Source organism: Aedes aegypti, chromosome 2 (genome assembly GCF_002204515.2).
Source record: "Aedes aegypti strain LVP_AGWG chromosome 2, AaegL5.0 Primary Assembly, whole genome shotgun sequence".
Taxonomy (NCBI): Eukaryota; Metazoa; Arthropoda; class Insecta; order Diptera; family Culicidae; genus Aedes; species Aedes aegypti.
Genome location: NC_035108.1, coordinates 39,028,646 through 39,042,096, shown reverse-complemented (window position 1 = coordinate 39,042,096; position 13,451 = coordinate 39,028,646). Strand labels below are relative to the sequence as shown.

Here is a 13,451-nt window from a genome sequence, read left to right as displayed (position 1 = left end):
CACTGGAACAGTGCTTCTCAGCTTAGTGTTCTGATGAGCACTTCCACAGTTATTAACTGAGAGCTTACTATGCCAATGACCATTTTTGCATGTGTATATCGTGTGGCAGGTACGCCTTGGGAGGTCGAGAAAATTTTCAACCCGAAAAGATTCTCGACCGGTGGGATTCGAACCCACGACCCTCAGCTTGGTCTTGCTGAATATCTCTGAATTAGTCTCTAAAAAATACTCCTAAACCTTAAAGCATCGAATAGATATGTAAGCTAATCTGTGAAGGAATCGCTGGTACAAATTTTAGGGCAATGCCATGGAAAATCCCCAAATCAAAGTTATGTTATCTTTGGATCATTTCCTAATAATAAGAAGTGCCAACGGTGATTTCATCAACGTTGATAGTCCGAATTCAATTTGTGACTCCCCGACGTATCCAATGAGATAATTGTGGCTGAACAGCGATCTTTACGGTTATCCCACCACAACGATCACCTTTTTCAAGCAATCACGACAGGAGCCTGTCCAAAAAATAAACTATCAATCACTAAGCACGTCAAATCTAGGATGGAAAGTTCCCTTCGTTAGCTAGTAAATACTATGTTTTGTGCATTCCTAAATTCCACCACTAAACGACGGCTCCTCCAGACAGACAATGAACTGTTGCAAATTGACGTAGATTTTGCTGGCAATTTTCGCTGTTTTCGCTGACTGGGCTGTTGTTGCTGCTGCAGGAAAAGAGCGCTTTGTCGAATTAGTTGTGCTTGGCGGTGGTGTAAAACTGTTCTTCAGTTCAAAACTACGCGAATCAAAGTCTGCGGATGGAACGGGCAACATCTGTTGTGGTCCACGAGTATCCAACCTCGCCACATTCGAATGGGTGTGGGGGTTCACCTGTTGAGAGGTTGGAGGTCGTTCACATTTGGCATCAACAGAATGTTTGTCTTGCGATGAAGGGAAGGTATTTTAATAAGCTATCATTTGTCTGAATGGAAAATTGCTTAGACAGGATAGGTTTACAATTTACCAAAAGGCTCAGGAAAAATCCAGTTGACATCAATATTCAATTTAAAATTATCATTATAGGATTTTTTCAAAGCATATGCCATTTTTTTTAAATACCGTTCGAAATGAAATACCGCTATATTTTACGGAATCCAATAAGGCGAAATTTTTGTTTTAAAAGTTTCGTTTTCTTTCGGCAAATTGAAGGTGAATTTTCAAGTCATAAAATATGATCTTTAGTGAAGTTTACATAGCTTATTTTTAAATTTCTAGCACTATTTTTTTTCAATATTAGAGTTATGATAACTTTGTACAGTCGGGGACCGAAATTCGTACAAGTTCAGTATCCGTACACTTCATACAAATAGTAGGCGTTCTGAATGAAGTAGACGGATTTAGATTAATTTATTAGGTGTACGGATTTCGAAAAAAATGTGGGATTTTGATCCCACATGGAAGAAAATCAAATTTGTTTATTACTTATACGGCAAAGCTGGTAAAAACCTTTTTCTTTCTGGGTTATATTCGTTTTTAGTTATGCATATATTTTTTTCTATATTGCTCTTCGATCAAAGACACTGTATTTCAATGTTTTATGGCCTTATGGTAATGAGCTGTCCATGAGCTATGTGGACTACGTGACCTAATTTGGACTTGAGACTTTTGTTGACAAATTAACATCTAGTTTCACAAAGTCTCGCGTAATGCAGTTAATATTTTATATTTTTGTCGGGCTCTCAAGGGAGTCTCCTTTTCTCATGAACAATTTTGATCAATAGTATAATTTAGTGAACAAAATGCTGTGAGCAGGCATTGCAGAATTCGCTCTCATTTGAGTATGAAGCACGATCAAAGCAAGCAAAGCAAAACATCCCATCTGTTGCGGTCTACGATCGTCATTGTATCGCAAGGTGTATCAAGTCTGATAAATGGAAGCAGCGAGCGAGAGCCCCAAAGAGAGAGCGATGATGAAATCCATTTTTCTCGCTTGTTTACCGTTGGGGATAGGTGTTTTTCTTTACTGGCATGATAAACAATTCACGAACTTCCAATAGTAATAGTGTCCCCCAGGCTTGGAGCATGTTTAGAGGGGTTTTATTATGCACTACTATCCCCCCAATCTGATCAAAGTTGTAGCAGTATACGATAAACAGTCTCGCATAATGTGCAGCATGTTATAATAGTCACAGAGAGCGATACGTGAGAGATTCTCTCGAATTTCTCAGGATTCAATCCCTGGCTGTGAGTATATTGTCATTTTAACCTGCTGGTTCTTCACCGCCTGTGATAATCGGGAACGAAAATAATGTTGTCCTTAAGTCCAAAAACTTCTTCTTCTTCTTCCTGGCGTTACGTCCCAACTGGGACAAAGCCTGCTTCTCAGATTAGTGTTCTTATGAGCACTTCCACAGTTATTAACTGAGAGCTTACTTTGCCGATTGACCATTTTTGCATGTGTATATCGTGTGGCAGGTACAAAGATACTCTATGCCCTGGGAATCGAGAAAATTTCCTTACGAAAAGATCCTCGACCAGCGGGATTCGAACCCACGACCCTCAACATGGTCATGTTGAATAGCTGCGCGTTTATCGCTACGACTATCTGTGCCCCTAATCAAAAAAACTTACCTCACTATATTAGTGTAACAGTACACTATTTAGATTTTACAGTACCGTCGTTGGGGGTGACAATGGGTCAAAAAGGGATGTGTACGAATTATTTATTAAATAACTATCGCAATTCAACTCCAATAAACTTCAAATTTGGTGTGTATGTACTTTGGTGGTACATTAACAACTGTTCAAAACATTAAAGAAAAATATTTATTCACAGCGGCACCATAAGTGAATGAAAAATGTCCCAATCTCACCCCATAGAGGGGGTGACATTGGGTCACTGTAATTGAAATAACTTGCTTTTGATAATATGGTTGCAAAACCATTCACAGCTGAAGAATATTGATGAAATACGATGCAAACAAGATGAAAAGATATCTAAGATGTTTCACAAGTATGATAAACCCACTTAAAAGAACGATTATACCAAAAAATTGAAGAGCTATGAGAAAAAATATGTTAACACAACATTCATCGTCAAGTTTACATAAATTTTCTATTTTTTTTCCCTCGAATTGTCTTCAAAGTCTCATCCCCATTGCCATGAAGCCTATTCAGTTTCCCCAAAGGTGTACTGAAACAGTGATTATTTTAATGCTTCGCAAATAGTTAAATTTCGGAGCGACATTCCACGATCAATACATTTCAGGCAGATGTTGACGTCATAATCACGATATTTCAGTGTTTCAACTCATTTGTACTTCCAGGAGATGTTTCTATAATATAAAAACACTGATAAATAATTAAATTAAAAAAAAAACAATCCATTTGATAAAATTTTACGATGTTGCTGCGCACGAAACATAGTTGCTGGATTGAGAAGTTGTCAAAATGCTTTGCATTGTTATTCAATGTACGGAATCCTCAAGCAGACTAGTTTGATGTTTCAGAGATGCTGTATTTAGAAAGAATAAACACATCTTAATGAAAAAGAGAACTACCGGCACCGTAAAATGTCAAAAAAGTGGACTTGCAATTTCATTTACTGTCGTTCTTGCTTGACCCAATCTCACCCCCATTTTTGATGTTTTAGACACCGTACCGAAAAAAATATAATTTTTGTTGAAAAATCAAATAGATTCCGGAAAATACGTGTGAAGTGTAATGAAAAGACTTTAAACCTTCTACTAATATAACGGTAGAGGTTAAAGTACACGCGTGATACTTTACACAGGAGAAATTTAATGTTGTAAATTTTATCTAATTTCAATATACAAGTTTATTGATGTAGTAAACAAAAACTACTATTTCTAAAAATGTATATTGTGATGAATTATGTGTAATAATATGTTCCCTAACATATGAATTCTTAATTTTAGTAATATCACCGTTATTAGTTGAAATATTTCATAAATCATATTTTTCCGTTTTGACCCAATCTCACCCCCCAGACCCATTGTCACCCCCATCGACGGTATTTACACTCGTTAACACTTCAGTCGTCGCGCTGTTGTATTTTGTACAACACTGTTGAAAAAACCTCGCTTTTCGTTCACAACAGCAGCGTGGTGGTTCTGACGGTGGCAAACCGCGCGACGACTGGAAGGTTAATTGTAATTTTTAACGTACAATTTATCATTTTAGCAAGATTTGTCTGTAAAACAATTGGACTTCAACTTGACCCAAAGAAAGCTTATTCAAAATTGAGTTTGAAGACATGCATTTGCTAAAGCGTCCGGTTATTGATACATCACAGTAGTGAGCATGATTTTTTCATCCCTGGTTTTGAGAAGTTCTCCAGGAATTTTTAAGGCATTTTTGATGTTCACTAAGAGAACCTAGAGGTTTGCGGCATTTAAAAGTGACTTTCAACAGTTGCTCTATGCATCGAAAAGAATTGACCGAGGTTCCTATTCCAAAATTGAGTACAAGAACTATTTTGTTTAACTAGTTTGTTTATTTGAGGCTCAATCGCGTTAAACGTTTTACGGAGCCGAAATTCATGTTTTCTATTATTTACTATTTATTCACTTTTCAGTACCAAAATTTGTACGGGATGGAACCAGAATACTCGAAGCAAATCGAGCTTAATGTTCATACTTTTTGGAAGGAAGGATTGGGTTCAGGTTTCTCTGCAGCTCATCCGGGAGATATATTGTGGTAACTAGATTATCGTGTCATGTCATTGGTACCCATTTCTTGCCGGTATCAGCGTGGCCACCGAACCGGGAAAAGCGAGAAATAGACGGGATTTTGAATCCATCGAGAAAAAGACGGGAAAAACCGGGAATTTGGGATGGTCATTCGAATTTTCTTAAATACTATCCTTAATTCATAGGAGATTTGAATATGTCATTAGTTATCTAATTGACTAATAGTTGAATAAGTAAGGTGAGATATATGCTTCAATGTTTCGAACATATTCTTTCGGAGGTCTAGCAGCAAAACACTCGTTTCGGGATTAGGTTAAGCTTAAAGATTTTACTTTCCGATTTATCTGTATCACAACCAATTGGCAGACGAATGATAATTATCATACTTAAAAAAATGCTTTTAATTCATAAATTGTTGCTATCGATCAAGTAAGATATGGAAATGCAAACAATTATTCTACAACAATCTTGAGCGCATTTAATTTTGTGTACCATGCTAGAAGATCTCAAACTGTCCGTTGAAATTTAGGTTGCTCACCATGGTTCTCAATAGGGGTGTTCGATTCGATGTGCTCTTACGGCATGTGTAGCTTTGTTTCATCCGTACCTTGAACGTAACGAACTCTTCAATTTTATGAAGAAAAAGAAATGGAACGATTAGGAACTGGAATACTTTCAATAATAGTAGGAAGATGCACCCTGTCGAAGAGAATCAAAATAATTAAAACTGTCCTATCAGTACAATTGAGAAGCAAACAGGTGTAAGTAGCAAAAATCTAGTTTTAAGAAAATCGACTCATAAGTTTTTTTTAAATATTTTTTTTTCATTCTATGTAAATTTTATGGGAGCCAAAAAACAAGCCAATCTTCTACTAGTTATATTATTTTTTCTATTGGAAAAATAAGCAGGAATTTCAAAATGAGTATGGCCACCAATACTGCCGGTATTTGGCTACAAGATGGTCAGGGTCCTCAATCCAACACAAAGGAAAAAAAAACGGGGAAAAGAACACAAGAGAATTAAACTTTTACACTAGACAAGCGAATAAAATCGAAAATCTCGAACTGGAACATAGGATTGTCTATCTTGGGCCGCAAGGGTATCCAAAAGTTGCGCTCTGAAGGCGTCCATATCCGGGAATTGGAAAACTACGTGGTCGAAGTCATCATAACCGAAACCACACCTATTACAAATATTACGCACCGTGCGGTTAATCCTGTACGCAAAGAAACTCTAGGAATAATGGAATGTAGCCACCGTTCCACTTGGTCATGTAGCCATTCGCTTTGCCAGCCGTGAAGATAACTTTGAAGTACTAAATAAAAAAAAATCATCGTGTGAAATTCTCCTTCTCATTGCCATAAATCGAGCAATGTGAGGGGACCCATACAAAGGTTATCTTGTATGATCTTTCGACCAGTGCACACATCTGCTCTCTTAGTTTTGTAAGAAAGTAAGATGCATGCTTTACAGGTTCCATCGATCGAAGAGCCTCGATAGAACTGAGGCTTTCCGAGAGGATGGAGAAGTAGTCTACGGACATGTTGGAGATCATCCTCAAAGCGAAGTTGATTGTTGTCAGCTTAGCAACGTAAACCGTGCAAGGTTCTTGAAGTTTTCGAAACATCTAAGATTCATTAAGGTGATCTTGGAAACCTCTGTAGAACCTTTTAGAGTTTTGGGGATCACTTTCAGAACTCTTAGTGGATTTTGGATGTCTTTGAAAACCTTTTACTTACTTTAGAGCATGTCTCTGAAACTTTATTGTTTTTTTTTTTGAATCCCCTTTGAAAACCTGTGGAAACTCTGAAATTGACATTGTTTGGCACTTTTGGTCTCAGATTATTAATGTCTCATTTTATATAGTTCGTTTATATTGCTGTTCCTAATGCTACACAAACTGATGAAAACGCTTCGGGAACCACCCATGGTTTTTCTTTTGGAATACTTATTTGAAATCCATTCGGCATATTGTCCAAAGGCTTGTTTAACCCTTGTGATACATCTTGTGATCCATCGATTTTTCACAAACTATAACTATAACTCGAATAGTTCAACAATGTTCGGATGGAATTTATACGCTCCTTTGCATTGTGAAACATCAAAATAAGTGACCAAACTATTGACAAACAATCAAGTAACTATTGATTTACAATAAAAATATGATTGTCTTATAAGATTTAGTCTATTTGCAACAAATTTCGTTGAAGCACCTTTTTATAGACGTGTTTTTGACAGTTAAATTTTCGAACAAAGCTGTACGAAAGGAGGGGCTAATGAACGAAGTTTCCTCATATATCTGATTCAAGTATTCATTTGACAAATCAATAGAGCTAAGTGACATTTGAACACACGTAGACTAGCATACGTTCATCATACACAGTTTATTTTTGTTTTCCTCAAAGAAACTTGCACACGTTTTCCAGACTCATCAAAATGCATATGGAAATATTACCCAATTTGAAAAATTTACACCCGGTTTCTGGGTGTTTTTCGAGACTGAGTGCATATTGTTTTCTTCTAAGGTTCAAAACTACATCTACACTAGGGCACCCATACCATTGGGCGTTATAACCACTATACTCGTAAATAAAAAAAAATCCGGTGTATAAAATCATAAAAATAACTCTTACCCGTTCATCAAATCAAACCAAAAATTGTATATAGTAGTTCCAAAAGGGTTGTGCTACTTTTCCCCGAATGTCAATTCTCTGAATGTCATTAACCCGAACGCCAGTTTCCCAAATGCCTGCTCTCTGAATTCCCCGAAAAGTTATGGCACCAATAATTACAATAACTCTATACCTTTAATGGTGGTGAATGAACTGGTCATCTAGTATGCATGGACGCTTCTTTATTTGATCGGCGCTACTTCTGACTACACTTTTTTTTTAAATCTATGGAAAGGATTATTAAAGTATGTATGTTTAAGAGGAAAAACTACTAATTGAATATTAACACTATTGTTAAGTGTGAAATGAAGTTTTTAAAGCTCAATTAGTGGGACTTTTGAGTTTCACCGTTTTCATCATTTTTGACAGCATGGGAGCAATCGAGAATGAGCAAATATCTCCTTCTTTTCGCTGCTTTCGTTCTTTCTAGTTCACCACCATGTCACTGAAGACTATTCATACACCTTTTTGAAGTGCATCACTTTCAAGGAAACGAGTCATTCGGGGAAAAGTAGCACAATCAGATGGCTTACATTACAGGCATGCTACACATGAATAATGCATACAATGAAAAGCTCATCTCACAAAAACAGACACAATAGAGATAGGAAACGACACCAACACAAACCTTTGGGGCCCAGATAGCCATAGCGATAAACGCCCAACTATTGAGCAAGTCCAATTCCAAGGTTCGTGGGTACGAATCCCACCGGTAGAGGACCTTTTTCGGAGAGCCAATTTTCTTGACTTCTCAGGGTATAGAATATCTTCATTCTTCATACACGGTGTGCCAGAAACCGTTATTAACGCAAAAAAATGTCCAAGAATTTGGCACCTACCATTCGAAAAATATGGTACTCAAGCATCTTCTCCGTGAATTTTTAAATATTCTAACGAGGGAATCGAAAGTTATCGTGATTTGAAGATTTTGAGCTATTTTGGAAGGGATATGCTTCAAAATATTACCCAACAGTGCATCATTATCGGGTTTGCATTATTAAGTATTCAAAACATGTAACATCAATTGATATCCAAGCATATTCAGTTTGTAAGTGTGTGTTCAGTCCGAATATAGGTCAATTTGGGTTATGGAAGAAACGTTAACGTATTTCTGACGGGGTTGGTGGTCTGATGGCTACCGCTTCTGCTTCATAAGCAGAAGGTCATGGGTTCAATCCCAGGCGCGTCGCTTTCCTCGAACTTTGTAGTTGTATATCTCTCACTTGCTTCTATCTTCCATTCTAAATCTATCACACTCAAACTTTTCGTTCAAAGCAAACGCCAGAGACGGACAAGAAAACGTTTCCCTAACGCTTTCATTCTTCCACGCGCATGCCTTTCCTTACGCCTGATACATAGGCAGTCTGCTAACCACAAAAGCGAAACCTTTCTGCCATGCCTTTCCCCCAATCCATACACTCCCGCATGAACTGGCTTAGATGCAGTGGTATATACGGTCTACGTGGGAGCCAGTATAATGTATCATCAATTCCCTCCCCCTTCCCCACATTGGTCAGCATTCTGACGTGGCAGGCACCATTGTCGCTAAAAATAGAAGATCACCAGCACTTCTACACTGAGGATGCCTGTTAGTCCCAAGCAGTCATTCGGTTGGTTCCTTATGTAAGTGCAGCTGATCTGGCGATACTAGAGTAGCATCCACGGGCGGCCAATCAAGCTCAAGCTCAAGAAACGTTTACGTATTACTATCCTTGAGGAAGTCGTTGGAGTCATCTACACTTTAACGTAAAATCACTGAGAGTTTGAAAAATCGGAAAGGGTTATGTTACAGGCTTCGTCTAGCTAAACAAAATGCTTATTTATATTTTTACTGGTTACACCTTCCTCCAAACATAATAAAATCAACAACATAATGCATACAATAAAGTAACAAGTAATCCTTCCATAAGTACAAAACATAACTGAAGACTCGATATGACGACACCTTTGACGACGAACCATTTAAAGAATTTGCATGACGCGAATCATGCTACATCATTCCAAAAAGTATCTATCAGTATCTAAAGCAAAAGTCGACATAGTATCAAATAATTCAAGCACCTTGTGCTGTTTGTAAAGTCAAAAGAAATATGATCCTTGATGCATTTTAATATTTTGCAAAACATGCAATAAGGTTTACTTCGACAATAACTGACTACTAAATATTTATTAAACAAATATAAAAACGTATCCCCTTCACTGTCACCCATTTAGCATTAAACGATATCATCAGTTAGCCATCCATCCTCGACTGAGCAACATGGAGCTACTTTTAAATTGTTAAGTTTTACCAATATGCTTATTTGGGCCATAACGAAACACTGTCCGGCAAAACGCGCGAAAACGAAACAAAACTTCCAAAAACTAATCCATTAGTTTGTGCTGTAACGAAGCACTGTCTTTCTTCAATGAAAGATACAAGTTTAATACAAATATGTTTTAAAACATTAAAGACACTGACACGTTAATGCTTCCAATGGACAACTTGTCCTTTAAAGGATTAGTGGCACCGTCGAAAAACGTTTGCGACGGAAAGTTTTTCGAACTGAAGCGAGAATCACTTCTTGACTCGATGCGGCTAAATGCTTGGTAAAACTAACCGCACGGCCACGAAGCCCACAAATATTTTGAGGTCATTTGTGTCGCAATGATAAAAGCGTGTTGTGAACACTATTCAAGACGATTGAAAAATATAGCTTAAAGACAGGTCCAAAACTCTAAAGTACTCTAGTTATGTTGTCTTTTGATAAAGTATTCTCAAATAAAGTGCGAAGATGCTTGACTACTATATCTTTATCTATATCTATTCGTATATCGTGTGGCAGGTACGATGATAATCTATGCCCAGAGGAGCTAAGGATATTTCCATTACGAAAAGATCCTGATCCGACCGGTAATCGAACCCCGACAGGGCTTTGCTTTGTAGCCGCGGACTCTCCACTCGGCTAAGGACGGCCCCAGTTTTTGTTACATATAAGGTTACTCAAATGATGTATGTGTTTCATATATTGTCTTTCGTCCAGATCAAATAAATCCCTGAAGAAGACAAAAATTGGGATCGAATGTTATAGTTAAAAAAACGTGAGCAAGTCAAAAACTATTTTCTATGCGAAAATTTGGCTCTTCTTCATGTTGTTCAGGCCTGAATTCATCTGTAATATTCATAGTTCCAATATTTGACAACTCGTTAACAAAATTTGATTACTGCACCATTAGCCTCGATCAGAGTCTACCACCGACTTTGTTTGAATTTGCAACAAAATAAACCTATTACCTAACCGTTCCAACTATCATTTTCATCCCACTGCAATAAAAGATAACCCTGCCGATAAGATTGCGCCTCCCACTCAGTCAAAGGGTGCTTCCGAGACGAGTCTCAGCGTGTCGCAATTTGTTTACCTACACCCTCAGCTGCAACAATCATCGCCTATATAGCTATGTATATAAATCCTATAACGACATGGCTGTTGTGAGTTGTGACTTTCCATTCTGGCTCTTGCAGGGTTGCCCTCTTTCAAGGTGAGAGTCGTATGCATACGTCGCCTCGTGGGACCACCCTTGGGCTTGTTCCCTACCGGGAAAGGACTCTGCAGTGTACCGTTTTTCAACAAACGACGCAGATTCTCCTACTGCTCGATGATGGCCTACCGCAATTGCTAGTACTCGGCGAGTGCACTATGGGTCGGAAGTGAAAAACATTCGTGACAAAATTACAAGGTTTTAAATAAAGAGCTTCAAGTGTTTCCATTTTTGCAAGTATTAAGAAGAATATCCAAACTTGTATGCAAGTATCTACTACAGATGACACGCAGGCTTCGTCCTTTGGCGGAGAGGGGCCTGTGTCATCCGCAAACAAAGATGTTTGGTAACTGCTTCGAAGTACACCACATACAGTGGCTCAATCTCATTTTCGTACGGGGCACTGTTTTCATATCAAGTTGCTATAAATCTATTGAATGGTGCACGGACTTCGATATACTTTATCAATAATGAAAGTTATAGGTGTCATCTATTGTTTGGCAATGACAAACTGTATTCATTTGCTTAAATCTTTGGAATAATGGAAAAGTATTGAGATTGTGTCTATAATTGACCCAATTCCATATTCGTACACCTAACAAAAAAGAAATATACAGCATTCAAAACTAATTTTTAATGGACTAGATGATTACTTAAGCTCTTCGTTGTGTTGTTCAGATGCAGTAGAATACATTTGGAAAATTTAAGAGCGGACATATTTGAAACTTAAGTAAATTTAAGAAAAATACCAGTTTTACAATGTTTTTTGCTAAAATATTCAATAAGTCGAACAATAAATTGCATTTTTTTCAACATCACTTCCTTAAGAATGATAACTGCGAATATTGCACAAGTTTCAAAAAATTATAATCAGTTTTAGAGTAGCTAGGAGTGGATATCGACAACTTATACTTTTGAATCTTAGGTAGTATAACATTTATAACAAATCCAAAACCAAAAATTTTAGTCAATTTCTTTATGTTTGGCTCCTAAATGTATACACATAATCCATAGTTAATGTTCCTATCAAAACATTGCGTAATTATCATTTTTAATTTACATTTTACTACCAAACATGATTATAGAGATTTCAAGAATAAATATTATTGCCATAACCGCAACACAAACGTTTTTTAAAATGATGAAAACAACAGGATATATTCTATTAAAAAGTATATCAATGCTCTCTGCTCATTCAAGTTATTTTGTATTTTTCTTATAAAATCAATAAATTGCAAAATAGGGTGCCATTTTGAGTATAATTTGAATATTATTTCAAAGATAATTGAATATTACGATGACATCAATTATGTGGATGTATGTACAGCGTAGTTTAGGGTACTTTATTGTAAAACGAAGTTCGTAGTTCAAATTATTTTTACAGACAAATTCAAAATTAACATTTACCTGTTGTTTAGAATGAAAATTTGGTTTACATTGATTAAAAATATCATTTTAGAAGATTTATGAACTTATGGCACAACAATTTTCTGAACTCAAAAGGGATAAAAACTGTTTATGATTTCTGTAAACTATATATATTTCAACTAAATTTCTATCAGAGCTTACGAGTATAATCTATAGATTGTATCCAATGACAAAAATAAACGTTATTGTTCGAGTTATAGGATTTAATAGCAAAAATCATTGGAAAACTGGCATTTCTCATAACTTTACCTAAATTTCATATATGTCCACTAATAAATTGTCCAAATGTATTTCACTACATCTGAACATCATAATAAAGCATTTCAGTAATCAAATAGAGCTTCTAAATTTAGTTTTGAACGTTGAACGTATGAATTTTGGTTGGTGTACGAATATGGAATTGGGTGAATTTTAGACATCAATTCAATACTTTTCTATTAATCCAAAGATGAATGTAAATAGAAACATTTTGTGATTGGCAAACAATAGATGACACCTTAGGGTGGGGCTTATTTCCAAAAATCTTCCGTAGTCAGGATTTACAAAGTGGAAAATGTTCATCGGTCCCAAAATAACATCCTGTGAAAAAATGAGAATTTTTGGTGAAGGTTTAGAGGTGGCGCAAAGGGCGTAAGTGCAGTTTTCCCATTTTAGTGAACTCTGAAAAATTTAGGTATGCTTTTCAGCTTGTTTTGGTGATTTTAGGACCCTTAAGGGCAAAAAATCACCTCAAAATTGCGATATCTCCACTCCTTTAGATGATATTTGACGAAATATATTTTATGCATGCGATTTTTGGCCCTTGAACAGGATACGCTGGCTGATTACTATGAACCCGAATAAGCATATTAATAGCTGGGGAGAATTCCTATGCTAGTAGAATGAAATAAAGAGCAAAGAAGAATGAGAACGAAGAACACAGAAAAATGTAAGGCGGGGTGGGTTAAACAGGTGGGAAGGTGAAACTAGTGATATCTTGAGTGTAACTGAGGAATTTTGAAAAAATCTCGATTTTACGCAATGGATAAAAGTTCCAGTAGAAAACGATGATTATATTGACTTCTTTTTATTATTATCTAGTTCAGAAATATTTTGGTCAATTTTTCTTCAAGTAGGGGAAGAGCA

The 13,451-nt window shown here is 36.6% G+C and overlaps 1 protein-coding gene and 1 long non-coding RNA gene across 4 annotated transcripts in view; both read left to right on the top strand.

The window, feature by feature from the left end:
- Positions 1 to 13,451, top strand: part of LOC5579996 (aryl hydrocarbon receptor nuclear translocator-like protein 1) — a 333,517-nt gene that overhangs the window by 249,317 nt on the left and 70,749 nt on the right. The gene's annotated exons all lie outside the window — the stretch shown is intronic.
- Positions 10,293 to 11,138, top strand: LOC110675475. The gene is made up of 2 exons (XR_002499520.1): positions 10,293 to 10,818; positions 10,882 to 11,138. It is a non-coding gene; the product is annotated as an uncharacterized LOC110675475 (long non-coding RNA).